Raw genomic sequence first — 14320 nt, 5'->3', positions numbered from 1 at the left:
TTCTATAAGTAGGACCTTTTACTATTGTATTGATAGATCTGGGTAGCTACCTTTGTTCTTTTGCTATCTTAGATCACTGGGAGGCTGGCCATTCAGCCATGCCTAGACCTTGTTCTTATGTATTTTCAACGGTGGAGTTTCTACACACCATAGATTAAGGTGTGGAGCTCTGCTGTACCTCGAGTATTAATGCAAGTACTATTGTTCTTCTATTCAATCCCGCTTGTTCTTGTTCTAAGATATCACTTGTTCTTCAACTTGTTGAATGTGATGATCCGTGACACTCATCATCATTCTCACCTATGAACGTGTGACTGACAACCACCTCCGTTCTACCTTCGATTGGGTGAATATCTCTTGGATTCCTGATACACGATGAATGGTTGATCACCTGACAACCGAGTGCTCGCCTGACAACCGAGCCAGCCATTCCGTGAGATCAGAGTCTTCGTGGTATAGGCTAGAACTAATGGCGGCATTCAAGAGAATCCGGAAGGTCTAACCTTGTCTGTGGTATTTGATGACAAGTCATCATATACCCATTTTTCAAGCTAATTTCACTTGTTTTGTTAGTCTTTAGGCACTTTCTTGCTTCTTAAGTAAGTGATTTGGAGTGAAAATACACAACTTCTTTAAATCAAGCAACCACCATGAAATTAATGTTAATCCATGAGGTTTAAGCTAATTTTAATTGAATTTTAATTGATTTATAAGCCTTATGAATTTAGTGATACTTGGAGTGGTTGTTTTGGTTTATTTTAGGTGAAGAAAAGAATAAAAGAGAAAAGCGTGGCCTAAGAAAGCGTGACCCAAGGAGAAGGAAGCGTGGTTAAAGGAAGGAAAAGTGTGCCACATACAATGGGGGAGGCAAGCATTGCCCTCCACAAGGGCACACTGCCCTCTAGGAGGGCAACATAAGGGAACTAAGCAAAGAAGGCAACTCTGCCCTGCCCACTACAAGGGCAGAGCACAAATTTGTGCCTTGGAATCAAGAGGAATAAAATGTTGCCCTGCCCTCCACAAGGGCAGTATCAGGCTCACAAAGGGAAAAAATCAAAGGAAAATGTCTCCAAATGCTTGCCACAAGAGTTGAACACGGGACCATGAGGAAGCAAGGAACTAAGGTCCATTACCGTGCCAAGAAACCAAGGAAAATGATTTAGCGTGTGTTTCTGCCCGGATTCGAACACGGGACTTCATTTTGGAAACACTGCCCTGCCCTCCGCGAGGGCAGGGCAGCATTTTGTTGGTGCACAACTCTGGCGCACTAAGAAGTGAGTCTGGCGCACCAAGGAACGATCCTGGCAGCACCAATGCGCACCACAGCACGATCCTAGCAGCACCAACTTTTTCTGCCCTGCCCTCCGCGAGGGCAGGGCAGCATCCTGTGCACCAAGGCACCATTCTGGCACACCATGGCATGACTCTGGCAGCATCAGCACGCACCGTGGCACATCTCTGGCGCACCAATTTTTCCTGCCCTGCCCTCCGCGAGGGCAGGGCAGCGTTCTGCGCACCAAGACTGCACCAAGCCGCACCAAGCCGCACCAAGCAAGCAGCAACACGCACCAAATCCTGCCTTGCCCTCCACAAGGGCAGGGCAGCCCCCTGGGAGTTATTAATTTTGGGCCAAAAATTGAATTAAAAATCCAATTCAATTCATTTCTTCACCAAATCAAAAGCCCATCCAAATCCCAAAATCCAAGAATAGAAAGTGTATAAATAGGAGCTAGTTTGATGTAATTAGGACCTTTTGCTTAGCTTTTGAATTTTGCACTTACTTTTGAGCTTTGAATTTTACTTTTGCACTTTGGAACTTCTCTTGGTGTCTTCACTGAGATTTCAGAGAATTGGGGAGGAGAATTGATCTCTCTTCTTCCTCATTCTTGCTTGGTTCTTTTTAATTTCCTTGTTTTGAGTTTTGGGTGTGAAGAATTGAGGAAATTCTGTCTCAATCTCCATTCAAAGTCTCTTTAATTTCTTTTCTGCATAATTGAATCCATTCACATTCTCTTTACTGTTTCTTCTTCAATTTCTTGTCAATTGCTTTGAGAACTTGGATCTAGGAAGGTAATTGAGATCTAGGCTCTGCTACCTAGTCTCTTGAACCCTGAGATCCCAATTTACTTTTGGTTCTTCTGTGAACCTTGCTGTACTTTAATTTCAAGTTCTGTTTGAGTCTTCATTGCTTCCAATTCAATTTCTACTTTATTAATTGTTGCAATTTACTTTCTCTGCGTTTAGATTCTGCAATCCCAGTCCTCAAATCCCTTTTACATTCAAGCAATTTACATTCCTTGCCATTTAAGTTACTGCAATTTACATTTCTTGCACTTTACGTTTCAGTCATTTAATTTCTTGTTCTTTAAGATTCAGTCTATTTTACTTTCCTGTTCTTTAATTAACTGCAATTTCCCTTCTCCATTTACATTTCAAGCAATTTATCTTCTGTTAAATACAACCCACTCAACCAAAACTTGATTCGCCTGACTAAATCAACCACTAAACTAAAATTGCTCAATCCTTCAATCCCTGTGGGATCGACCTCACTCATGTGAGTTATTATTACTTGATGCGACCCGGTACACTTGCCGGTGAGTTTTGTGTTGGATCGTTTTCCACACATCAAGTTTTTGGCGCCGTTGCTGGGGATTGAAATAGATTGACAATGATTAAGTGAAGTGGAGGTCTAGATTAAGCACTTTTTCTTTTCTGTTATTCTAATTTTTACTAACACACTAACTGTTTGAATTTTTGCTTAAACTAACTAAAACCTCATTCTAACTATAGATTGAAGTTTCATTGGTTTTCTGGATCTGTGTGTTTATTGTTGTGTGTTTGTATGTCAGGTACAGGAAGATCTTCCCCTGTCCTCTCTGAAATTGACCAAAGAACTCTTCAAAGAATAAGAAGAGCTAAAAGAGGGAAGAACGTTATTGGAGAGGAAGAATCTGAGGAGGAATTCCAAGAAATGGAAGGAGATCTCAATCAACCAGGAGAAGGAGCTAACAATAACCAACAACAACGAAGAGTCTTGGCTTCATACACATTTGCAAATGCTAGACATTGTGGAAGTAGCATTCTTCCTCCTAATGTCAATGCAAACAATTTTGAACTAAAGCCACAACTCATCACTTTGGTTCAAAACAATTGTTCTTTTGGAGGAGGACCTTTGGAGGATCCAAATCAACATTTATCTACCTTCTTGAGAATATGTGATACGGTGAAAACCAATGGTGTGCCTCCTGATAGCTACAAGTTGTTGCTCTTTCCATTTTCTCTCAGAGATAAAGCCACTCAATGGCTAGAGACCTTTCCAAAAGAAAGCATCAACACTTGGGATGACTTAGTGAGCAAATTCCTTGCCAAATTTTATCCCCCTCAAAGAATCCTAAGATTGAAGACTGAGGTGCAGACATTCAATCAAATGGAGGCTGAAAACTTATATGAAGCATGGGAAAGATATAAGGCACTATTGAGGAAATGTCCACCAGAGATGTTCACTGAGTGGGATAAGTTGCAGAACTTCTATGAGGGGCTCACTCTTAAAGCTCAAGAAGCACTTGATCATTCAGCTGGAGGCTCTTTGCAACTCATGAAAACTACAGAGGAAGCTCAAAACCTCATTGACATGGTGGCCAATAACCAATATTTCTTTGCTCATCAAAGACAACGCCAACCATCACAAAGAAGAGGAGTAATGGAGTTGGAAGGAGTGGATTCAATTCTAGCTCAGAACAAGATAATGCAGCAGCAGATTCAACAACAGTTTGAACAAATGGCCAAAAGAATTGATGGCTTGCAAGTTGCATCAGTGAGTGCCACTAGCCAACCACCAACTACTTGGGTGCAAAGTGAAGAAACTCAAGAGGAGCAACAGCAAGAGCAAGTCCAATACATGCACAACCAAAATCCTGGAACTAATGAAGTCTTTGGTGATACTTATAATCCATCTTGGAAGAACCATCCCAACCTCAGATGGGGAGACAACCATAATCAAAACCAACAACCATGGCAAAGAAACACAAGTCAGAACAATTGGAAAAGCACAAACCACAACCCCCAGCCAAACACTAACCAAAATACATACAGAAAACCACAAAATAACTACCCCAACTCTAACCATTATCCACCCAATAACCACCCAACAAATCAAACCACTTATCATCATCCATCAACAACCCAAAATCAACCAATTTCACATGAATCCCAGAGGATCACCAATCTAGAGCTGCTCATGGAGAAAATGATGAAGAACCAAGAATTGACAACAAAGAACCAAGAAGCTTCCATGAAGAACTTAGAAAGGCAAATTGGGCAAATCTCAAAACAAATTTCTGTTGAAAAACCATCAAGCTTACTGCCTAGTGACACTATTCCCAACCCAAAGGAAGAATGCAAGGTCGTGCAACTAAGAAGTGGAAAAGTGTTATTGGATGGTAACCAAGGAGCAACCAAGAACAATGACAATGAGCCAACGAAGAATGATGAAGCCACCAACAAGGACATGGTAAGCAAGAATATCCCAAAAAAACTCACAGAGGAAGACAACAAACCACAGAATTTGAAGAAAGGGAAGCAAATCATGGAAGAACCAATTCCAAGACAACATCAAGTGGAGAAGAGCTCAACACCACCACTGCCTTATCCACAGAGATTTCAAAAAGAGACAAAGGATCAGCATTTCCACAAATTTCTTGAGACTTTCAAGAAGCTAGAAATTAACATACCTTTAGCTGAGGCTATGGAGCAAATGCCTCTGTATGCCAAGTTCTTGAAAGAGCTCATCAACAAGAAAAGAAGTTGGAATGAAAAGGAAACTGTAATGCTTAGTGAAGAATGCAGTGCACTCATTAAAAAGGGACTCCCTCCCAAGCTTGAAGATCCTAGAGGTTTCTTCCTACCATGCACTATTGGAGATCTATTCATCAACAAGGGAATGTGTGATTTAGGAGCAAGCATAAATCTAATCCCATCTTCTTTAGTGAAAAAGCTTGGCATAGAGGAGGTGAAGCCAATACAGATGTCCTTGGAGTTGGTGGACCAATCAGTGGTATATCCTAAAGGGCTGATTGAGAACCTTTTAGTTAAGGTTGACAAGTTCATCTATCCTGCAGATTTTGTGGTCCTGGATTCTTCAGAAAATGGAAATGACTCCATAATACTTGGTCGACCATTTTTGGCCACTGCTAGAGCCATTGTGGATATAGAGCAGGGAGAGTTAACCCTCAGGATGCATGAGGAGAGCATCACTCTGAAAGTCTTTCCAGAATTACACAGGAATGAAGAAATAAGCAAAACAAGTGGTGACTCCCTTCCAAAGCAAGCAACCAACAAGGCAGTAGAACAGAAAAACAAGCTTATACACAGAGAAAAAGGAATTCAAAAGGAAGCAGGGGTGATAAACAAGAAGGAAGGTATCACAACCCAAGTCACTGACAAGAAAGAAAGATCAACAAGAAAGAAAAAGATGAAGAGCAAGAACAAGGCTCACAAAGGGTGGAAGAACAAGAAAATCCCAACTGAAGGATTTTCTAAAGGTGATAAGGTGCAACTAGTATATCAACAGCTGGGAACAAAAGATTATTACACTGTCAACCAAGTACTTTCTCTTGAGCATATGGAAATTGAGCATCAAGGCACACAGAGAAAGCTGACAGTGAGAGGTGACAAGTTGAGAAATCACCAACATCAACCACCCTAAAGGGAGTTCAATGTCAAGCTAGTGACAATAAAAGAGCGCTTGTTGGGAGGCAACCCAACCTGAGGTAGTTTTCTTTCATAGTTTTTTTCAATAAAAATGTTGAATAATTGGTATGGATTGCAAGGAACTAAGTTTGGTGTTGCACACCAAAACAATTTAAGGGAGAATGAAAGATTCTAAGTTTGGTGTTCCACCAAAAATATCATTTAAAAACACATTCTCACCTCTTGCATGATGCTAGCTCCAAGCAATCAAACACATTATTCAACTGTTTAATTGCTTTCTAGTTTTACTTTCATTAACCTTTAGCAAGGACACAGGGTTTCAAATATGGGTAACTTGTTGCATCTGAGACAGTGGCAAACAATTAAGTTTGGTGTTCACACACCAAAACAATTCCAAGAGCCACACTCCATTTATGCATACTAACCATATAATTAAGGGCTTGAGAAGCAAGCAACTTTGAGAATTATGCAGGACATGAGGCAACAATTGAAGACATTATGCATCTTAACTCAAAGAGAACACAACAGAAGGAAGAATTAAAGGGCTGCAACTTCAAAGGTTGTATCTAAACTTGATCCTTGCTGCTGTGAAATGTTTTGAATCTGGAAACCACTGTATGTCTTGCTAAAGTGTTTATCTAGTTGCAAGTGAAATTGTTTGTTAAAAATGCTAAATCTGCATAATGCTTGTTATCCATCACTTAGCTTTAAATTTGTTTTGTTTCCCATATGCTTAAATAAAAGAGATTTGTTTGAATTGAAAAGTGAAATATCCAATGTTGCATAAGTAAGAATGGAAGTTAGTGGTGGTACATGTGTTGGATTAAATGCATAACTCATAAAATAATTGTTGCATAATATCATTCTCATTCAAGTGTGAGTTAGCTTGCTGTTACAAAGACTCTTATCAATAATGAAAAAGCCCTTGGTAACGAAAACAAAAAGAAAAGGAAGAAGAAAAAGCCAAAATGGCAAGAAAAACAAAGAATAAAGGTTGGACACCAATAGCTTGGACCCTAGGACATATGCCTGTGGTGTTCTTGTACTAAGATATGCTTGGATGAGTAAATTCTAAGGGGTATTTTAAAACCCGGTCACTTAGATCAACTGATTTGGGATGGCCAATTGAAAGTCCACAATAAAGAGCAACTTAGATACAGAACATTTAGTTATCCAAAGAGATGCTGGGCATCAATGATCCTAGGAAGAATTAGTGAGCAATGTGTCTGTGGTAGAAAGATGTTGAGCAAAAGAAAAGAAAATAAAGCCAAAGGCTAATACTGCAACATTTGACACCAAACCTCCAAAAGAATAATAAGCTTGTTAAGTATTGTGAGCCAAGAAAAGTTAGCAAGGGAGGAATTAAAAAGTAAGTCTTATAACAGCAAGTTTAGCAAGCATTTGAGGAAAGATGTATATTATGTAACAGCAACAATAATTGAGTTATCATTGTCTGCATAAAGACTCCATAAATCAAGTTCTGCTATATGCCTAATAAGGATATGTGTTCTTTTCTTATTCATGTCATTTACTCTTAGTTTTGATGCTTGCTTGGGGACAAGCAAGATTTAAGTTTGGTGTTGTGATGACAAGTCATCATATACCCATTTTTCAAGCTAATTTCACTTGTTTTGTTAGTCTTTAGGCACTTTCTTGCTTCTTAAGTAAGTGATTTGGAGTGAAAATGCACAACTTCTTTAAATCAAGCAACCACCATGAAATTAATGTTAATCCATGAGGTTTAAGCTAATTTTAATTGATTTATAAGCCTTATGAATTTAGTGATACTTGGAGTGGTTGTTTTGGTTTATTTTAGGTGAAGAAAAGAATAAAAGAGAAAAGCGTGGCCTAAGAAAGCGTGACCCAAGGAGAAGGAAGCGTGGTTAAAGGAAGGAAAAGTGTGCCACATACAATGGGGGAGGCAAGCATTGCCCTCCACAAGGGCACACTGCCCTCTAGGAGGGCAACATAAGGGAACTAAGCAAAGAAGGCAACTCTGCCCTGCCCACTACAAGGGCAGAGCACAAATTTGTGCCTTGGAATCAAGAGGAATAAAATGTTGCCCTGCCCTCCACAAGGGCAGTATCGGGCTCACAAAGGGAAAAAATCAAAGGAAAATGTCTCCAAATGCTTGCCACAAGAGTTGAACACGGGACCATGAGGAAGCAAGGAACTAAGGTCCATTACCGTGCCAAGAAACCAAGGAAAATGATTTAGCGTGTGTTTCTGCCCGGATTCGAACACGGGACTTCATTTTGGAAACACTGCCCTGCCCTCCGCGAGGGCAGGGCAGCATTTTGTTGGTGCACAACTCTGGCGCACCAAGAAGTGAGTCTGGCGCACCAAGGAACGATCCTGGCAGCACCAACACGCACCACAGCACGATCCTGGCAGCACCAACTTTTTTTGCCCTGCCCTCCGCGAGGGCAGGGCAGCATCCTGTGCACCAAGGCACCATTCTGGCGCACCATGGCATGACTCTGGCAGCATCAGCACGCACCGTGGCACATCTCTGGCGCACCAATTTTTCCTGCCCTGCCCTCCGCGAGGGCAGGGCAGCGTTCTGCGCACCAAGACTGCACCAAGCCGCACCAAGCCGCACCAAGCAAGCACCAACACGCACCAAATCCTGCCCTGCCCTCCACAAGGGCAGGGCAGCCACCTGGGAGTTATTAATTTTGGGCCAAAAATTGAATTAAAAATCCAATTCAATTCATTTCTTCACCAAATCAAAAGCCCATCCAAATCCCAAAATCCAAGAATAGAAAGTGTATAAATAGGAGCTAGTTTGATGTAATTAGGACCTTTTGCTTAGCTTTTGAATTTTGCACTTTCTTTTGAGCTTTGAATTTTACTTTTGCACTTTGGAACTTCTCTTGGTGTCTTCACTGAGATTTCAGAGAATTGGGGAGGAGAATTGATCTCTCTTCTTCCTCATTCTTGCTTGGTTCTTTTTAATTTCCTTGTTTTGAGTTTTGGGTGTGAAGAATTGAGGAAATTCTGTCTCAATCTCCATTCAAAGTCTCTTTAATTTCTTTTCTGCATAATTGAATCCATTCACATTCTCTTTACTGTTTCTTCTTCAATTTCTTGTCAATTGCTTTGAGAACTTGGATCTAGGAAGGTAATTGAGATCTAGGCTCTGCTACCTAGTCTCTTGAACCCTGAGATCCCAATTTACTTTTGGTTCTTCTGTGAACCTTGCTGCACTTTAATTTCAATTTCTGTTTGAGTCTTCATTGCTTCCAATTCAATTTCTGCTTTATTAATTGTTGCAATTTACTTTCTCTGCGTTTAGATTCTGCAATCCCAGTCCTCAAATCCCTTTTACATTCAAGCAATTTACATTCCTTGCCATTTAAGTTACTGCAATTTACATTTCTTGCACTTTACGTTTCAGTCATTTAATTTCTTGTTCTTTAAGATTCAGTCTATTTTACTTTCCTGTTCTTTAATTAACTGCAATTTCCCTTCTCCATTTACATTTCAAGCAATTTATCTTCTGTTAAATACAACCCACTCAACCAAAACTTGATTCGCCTGACTAAATCAACCACTAAACTAAAATTGCTCAATCCTTCAATCCCTGTGGGATCGACCTCACTCATGTGAGTTATTATTACTTGATGCGACCCGGTACACTTGCCGGTGAGTTTTGTGTTGGATCGTTTTCCACACATCAGTATTCTGAGTAGGATTCAATGACTGAATGACTGTGACGTGCTTCAAACTCCTGAGGGCGGGGCGTTAGTGACAAACGCAAAAGAATCACTGGATTCTATTCCGGCCTGATCGAGAACCGACAGATGGATAGCCGTGCCGTGACAGGGTGCGTTGAACATTTCCACTGAGAGGATGGGAGGTAGCCACTGACAACGGTGAAACCCTTGCTTAAGCTTGCCATGGAAAGGGGTAGGAAGGATTGGATGAAGACAGTAGGAAAGTAGAGAGACGGAAGGGACAAGCATCTTCATACGCTTATCTGAAATTCCTACCAATGAATTACATAAGTATCTCTATCTTTATATTTATGTTTTATTCGTATATCACCATACCCATTTGAGTCTGCCTGACTAAGATTTACAAGGTGACCATAGCTTGCTTCATACCAACAATCTCTGTGGGATCGACCCTTACTCGCGTAAGGTTTATTACTTGGACGACCCAGTACACTTGCTGGTTAGTTGTGCGAAGTTGTGTTTATGCCATGGTATTGATCACAATTTCGTCCACCAAGTTTTTGGCGCCGTTGCCGGGGATTGTTGAGTTTGGACAACTGACGATTCATCTTGTTGCTTAGATTAGGTATTTTTCTTCAGAGTTCTTAAGAATGAATTCTAGTGTTTCAAGGTGATGTTCTTATCATCACCAAAGCTGATTGATTTTCATCAATTTAGCTCTTGAATGCAATGTCCTGCTGAAGCTTGTTCAGCCATGTCTAATTTCTTTAGACTGAAGCTTTAGACTAACATTGCATGATTCCTGGAATTCTCATTAAGAATTTTGATTCCTTTATTTTCTTTTCCACTTAATTTTCGAAAAAAAACCAAAAATATTTCTTTTTTTGAGTCTAGAGTCTCATTTTAAGTTTGGTGTCAATTGCATGTTTTTGTTTTTCTTGCATTCATGCATGTGCTTCATTAATCTTCAAGTTGTTCTTGATGATTTCATTGCTTTGATCTTTGAATTCTCTTGACTTGAGTGTTTATGTGTCTCATATAGTGTCAGTAGTATACAAACTGCTAAGTTTGGTATCTTGCATGCATTGTTATTTGATTTTAGTTGCATTTTGATTATTCCTTATTATTAAAAATCCAAAAATATTTTTAATTTGTGTCTTTTCAAGTCAATAATATAGAGAATTGAAGATTCAGAACATATAGCAGAGGAATTGCACAGAAAAAGCTGGGCGTTCAAAACGCCTAGTGAAGAAGGACAGACTGGTGTTTAAACGCCAGCCAGGGTGCCTGGTTGGGCGTTTAACGCCCAAAAGGGTAGATTTTTGGGCGTTAAACGCCAGAATGTGCACCATTCTGGGCGTTTAACGCCAGGATGGCACAGGAGGGAAGATTTTGTTTTCAAATCAATTTTTTTCAAGTTTTCAAAATCTTTTCAAAATCAAATCTTTTTCAAATCATATCTTTTCAATCAAATATTTTTCAAAATCAATTTCTTTCTATTTTCAAAGATACTTGCTATCAATTAATGATTTGATTCAACATTTCAAGTATGTTGCCTTTTCTGTTGAGAAAGGTTTAATGTTTGAATCATATCTTTCTTGATAGCCAAGTCATTAATTTTTAAAATCAAATCTTTTTTTTAAAATGTTTTTCAAATCATATCTTCTCAATCACATCTTTTTAAAATCAGTCATATCTTCTTAACCACATCTTTTTTAAAATAGTTTTCAATCAAATCTTTTTGATTTCTAATTTCAAATTCTTTTTCAAAAATCACTTGATTTCTTTCCCACTTTTATTTTTGAAAATCAATTAGTGTTTTTCAAAATGTTTTCAAAATCTTTTACTTAATTTTCGAAAATTACTTCCCTTCTTCTCACATCCTTCTGTTTATGGACTAACACTATTCCTTAATGCAAAATTCGAACTCCATCTTCTTTGATAAGTTCGAATTTTCTACTTCTGCCTTCTATTTTTCTTTTCCTCTAACACCTTAAGGAATCTCTATACTGTAACATAGAGGATTCCACATTTTCTTGTTCTCTTCTCTTTCTTATGAGCAGGAGCAAGGACAAAAGCATTCTTGTTGAGGCTGATCCTGAACCTGAAAGGACCTTGAAGCGAAAGCTAAGAGAAGCTAAGGCACAGTTCTCTGTAGAGGACCTAACAGAAATCTTCAAAGAAGAAGAACCCATGGCAGCCGAAAACAACAACAATGCCAACAATGCAAGGAAGGTGCTGGGTGACTTTACTGCACCTACTCCCGACTTCTATGGGAGAAGCATCTCTATCCCTGGCATTGGAGCAAACAACTTTGAGCTTAAGCCTCAATTAGTTTCTCTAATGCAACAGAATTGCAAGTTCCATGGACTTCCCTTGGAAGATCCTCATCAGTTTTTAGCTGAATTCTTGCAAATCTGTGACACTGTCAAGACTAATGGGGTTGACCCTGAGGTCTACAGACTTATGCTATTCTCTTTTGCTGTAAGAGACAGAGCTAGGATATGGTTGGACTCACAACCTAAAGAAAGCCTGAACTCTAGGGAAAAGCTAGTCTATGCTTCTTGGCAAAGTTCTTTCCACCTCAAAAATTGAGTAAGCTTAGAGTGGAAGTCCAAACCTTCAGACAGAAGGAAGGAGAATCCCTCTATGAAGCTTGGGAAAGATACAAACAATTAATCAGAAAGTGTCCCTCTGATATGCTTTCTGAATGGAGCATCATAGGTATTTTCTATGATGGTCTCTCTGAACTGTCCAAGATGTCTTTGGATAGCTCTGCTGGAGGATCTCTTCATCTGAAGAAGACGCCTACAGAAGCTCAAGAGCTGATTGAAATGGTTGCAAATAACCAATTCATGTACACTTCTGAAAGGAATCCTGTGAACAATGGGACCAATCAGAAGAAAGGAGTTCTTGAGATTGACACTCTGAATGCCATACTGGCTCAGAATAAAATATTGACTCAACAAGTCAATATGATTTCTCAAAGTCTGTCTGGAATGCAAAATGCACCAAGCAGTACTAAGGAAGCTTCATCTGAAGAAGAAGCTTATGATCCTGAGAACCTTCAATAGAAGAGGTGAATTACATGGGAGAACCCTATGGGAACACCTATAATTCTTCATGGAGAAATCATCCAAATTTCTCATGGAAGGATCAACAGAGACCTCAACAAGGTTTCAACCATAATAATGGTGGAAGAAACAGGTTTAGCAATAGCAAGCCTTTCCCATCATCTTCTCAGCAACAGACAGAGAGTTCTAAGCAGAATAACTCTGACTTAGCAACCATGGTCTCTGATCTAATCAAAACCACTCAAAGTTTCATGACTGAAACAAGGTCCTCCATTAGAAATTTGGAGGCACAAGTGGGTCAGCTGAGCAAGAAATTACTGAACTCCCTCCTAGTACTCTTCCAAGCAAAACAGAAGAAATCCAAAGGAGAGTGCAAAGCCATCACATGGCCGAATTTGGAGAGGAGAAGAGGCAGTGAATGCCACTGAGGAAGACCTCAATGGACGTCCACTGACCTCCAATGAGTTCCCAATAAGGAACCATGGGAATCTGAGGCTCAAAATGAGACCATAGAGGTTCCATTGGACTTACTTCTTCCATTCATGAGCTCTAATGAGTATTCTTCCTCTGAAGAGGATGAGTATGTCACTGAAGAGCAAGTTGCTAAATGCCTTGGAGCAATCATGAAGCTAAATGACAAGTTATTTGGAAATGAGACTTGGGAGGATGAACCCCCTTTGCTCACCAAAGACTGGATGACTTGTCTAGGCAGAAACTACCTCAAAAGAGACAGGATCCTGGGAAGTTTTCAATACCTTGTACCATAGGCACCATGACCTTCAAGAAGGCCTTGTGTGACCTAGGGTCAAGTGTAAACCTCATGCCTCTCTCTGTAATGGAGAAGCTAGGGATCTTTGAGGTGCAAGCTGCAAAAATCTCACTAGAGATGGCAGACAACTCAAGAAAACAAGCTTATGGACATGTAGAGGATGTTCTAGTAAAGGTTGAAGACCATTACATCCCTACTGATTTCATAGTCCTAGAGACTGGGAAGTGCATGGATGAATCCATCATCCTTGGCAGACCCTTCCTAGCCACAACAAAGGCTGTGATTGATGTTGATAGAGGAGAGTTGATCATTCAAGTGAATGAAGAATCCTTGGTGTTTAAGGCTCAAGGATATCCCTCTGTCACCATGGAGAGGAAGCATGAAGAGCTTCTCTCAAAACAGAGCCAAACAGAGCCCCCACAGTCAAACTCTAAGTTTGGTGTTGGGAGGCCACAACCAACTTCTAAGTTTGGTGTTGAACCCCCACATTCAAACTCTAAGTTTGGTGTTGGGAGGTTCCAACATTGTCTGAGTATTTCTGAGGCTCCATGAGAGCCCTCTGTCAAGCTACTGACTTTAAAGAAGCGCTTGTTGGGAGGCAACCCAATGTTATATTTTATCTATTCTCTTTTGTTATTTTATGTTTTCTGTAGGTTGATGATCATAAGAAGTCACAAAATTAATGAAAAAAGCAAAAACAGAATGAAAAACAGAAAGAAAATAGACACTGGAGGAACGTGCTGGCGTTTAAACGCCAGTAAGGCTAGCTGTTGGGCGTTTACGCCCAGTCTGGCACCATTCTGGGCGTTTAACGCCAGAAAGGGGCACCAGACTGGCGTTAAACGCCAGAAAAGGGCAAGCTCTTGGCGTTAAACGCCAGAAATGGGCACCAGCCCGGCGTTTAACGCCAGAAATGGCTAAAAACGCATTTTTGCATGCCATTTGGTGCAGGGATGACTTTTCCTTGACACCTCAGGATCTGTGGACCCCACAGGATCCCCACCTACCCTACCACTCTCTCTCTTCTTCACCCATTCACCATCACCTCACACCTCTCTTCCCAAATCCCTCTTTCCTATCACATCCAT

At 40.2% G+C, this 14320-nt stretch overlaps 1 non-coding gene across 1 annotated transcript; it reads right to left on the bottom strand.

The window, feature by feature from the left end:
• Positions 1–11986: 11986 nt before the first annotated feature.
• Positions 11987–12094, bottom strand: LOC112700258 (small nucleolar RNA R71). Its single transcript, XR_003153169.1, has one exon. It is a non-coding gene; the product is annotated as a small nucleolar RNA R71 (small nucleolar RNA).
• Positions 12095–14320: the final 2226 nt, after the last annotated feature.

The sequence above is a fragment of the Arachis hypogaea genome, chromosome 6, assembly GCF_003086295.3.
Source record: "Arachis hypogaea cultivar Tifrunner chromosome 6, arahy.Tifrunner.gnm2.J5K5, whole genome shotgun sequence".
Lineage (NCBI taxonomy): Eukaryota > Viridiplantae > Streptophyta > Magnoliopsida > Fabales > Fabaceae > Arachis > Arachis hypogaea.
Note: the sequence above shows the minus strand (reverse complement) of the source record. Positions and strands in the feature narration are given on the sequence as shown.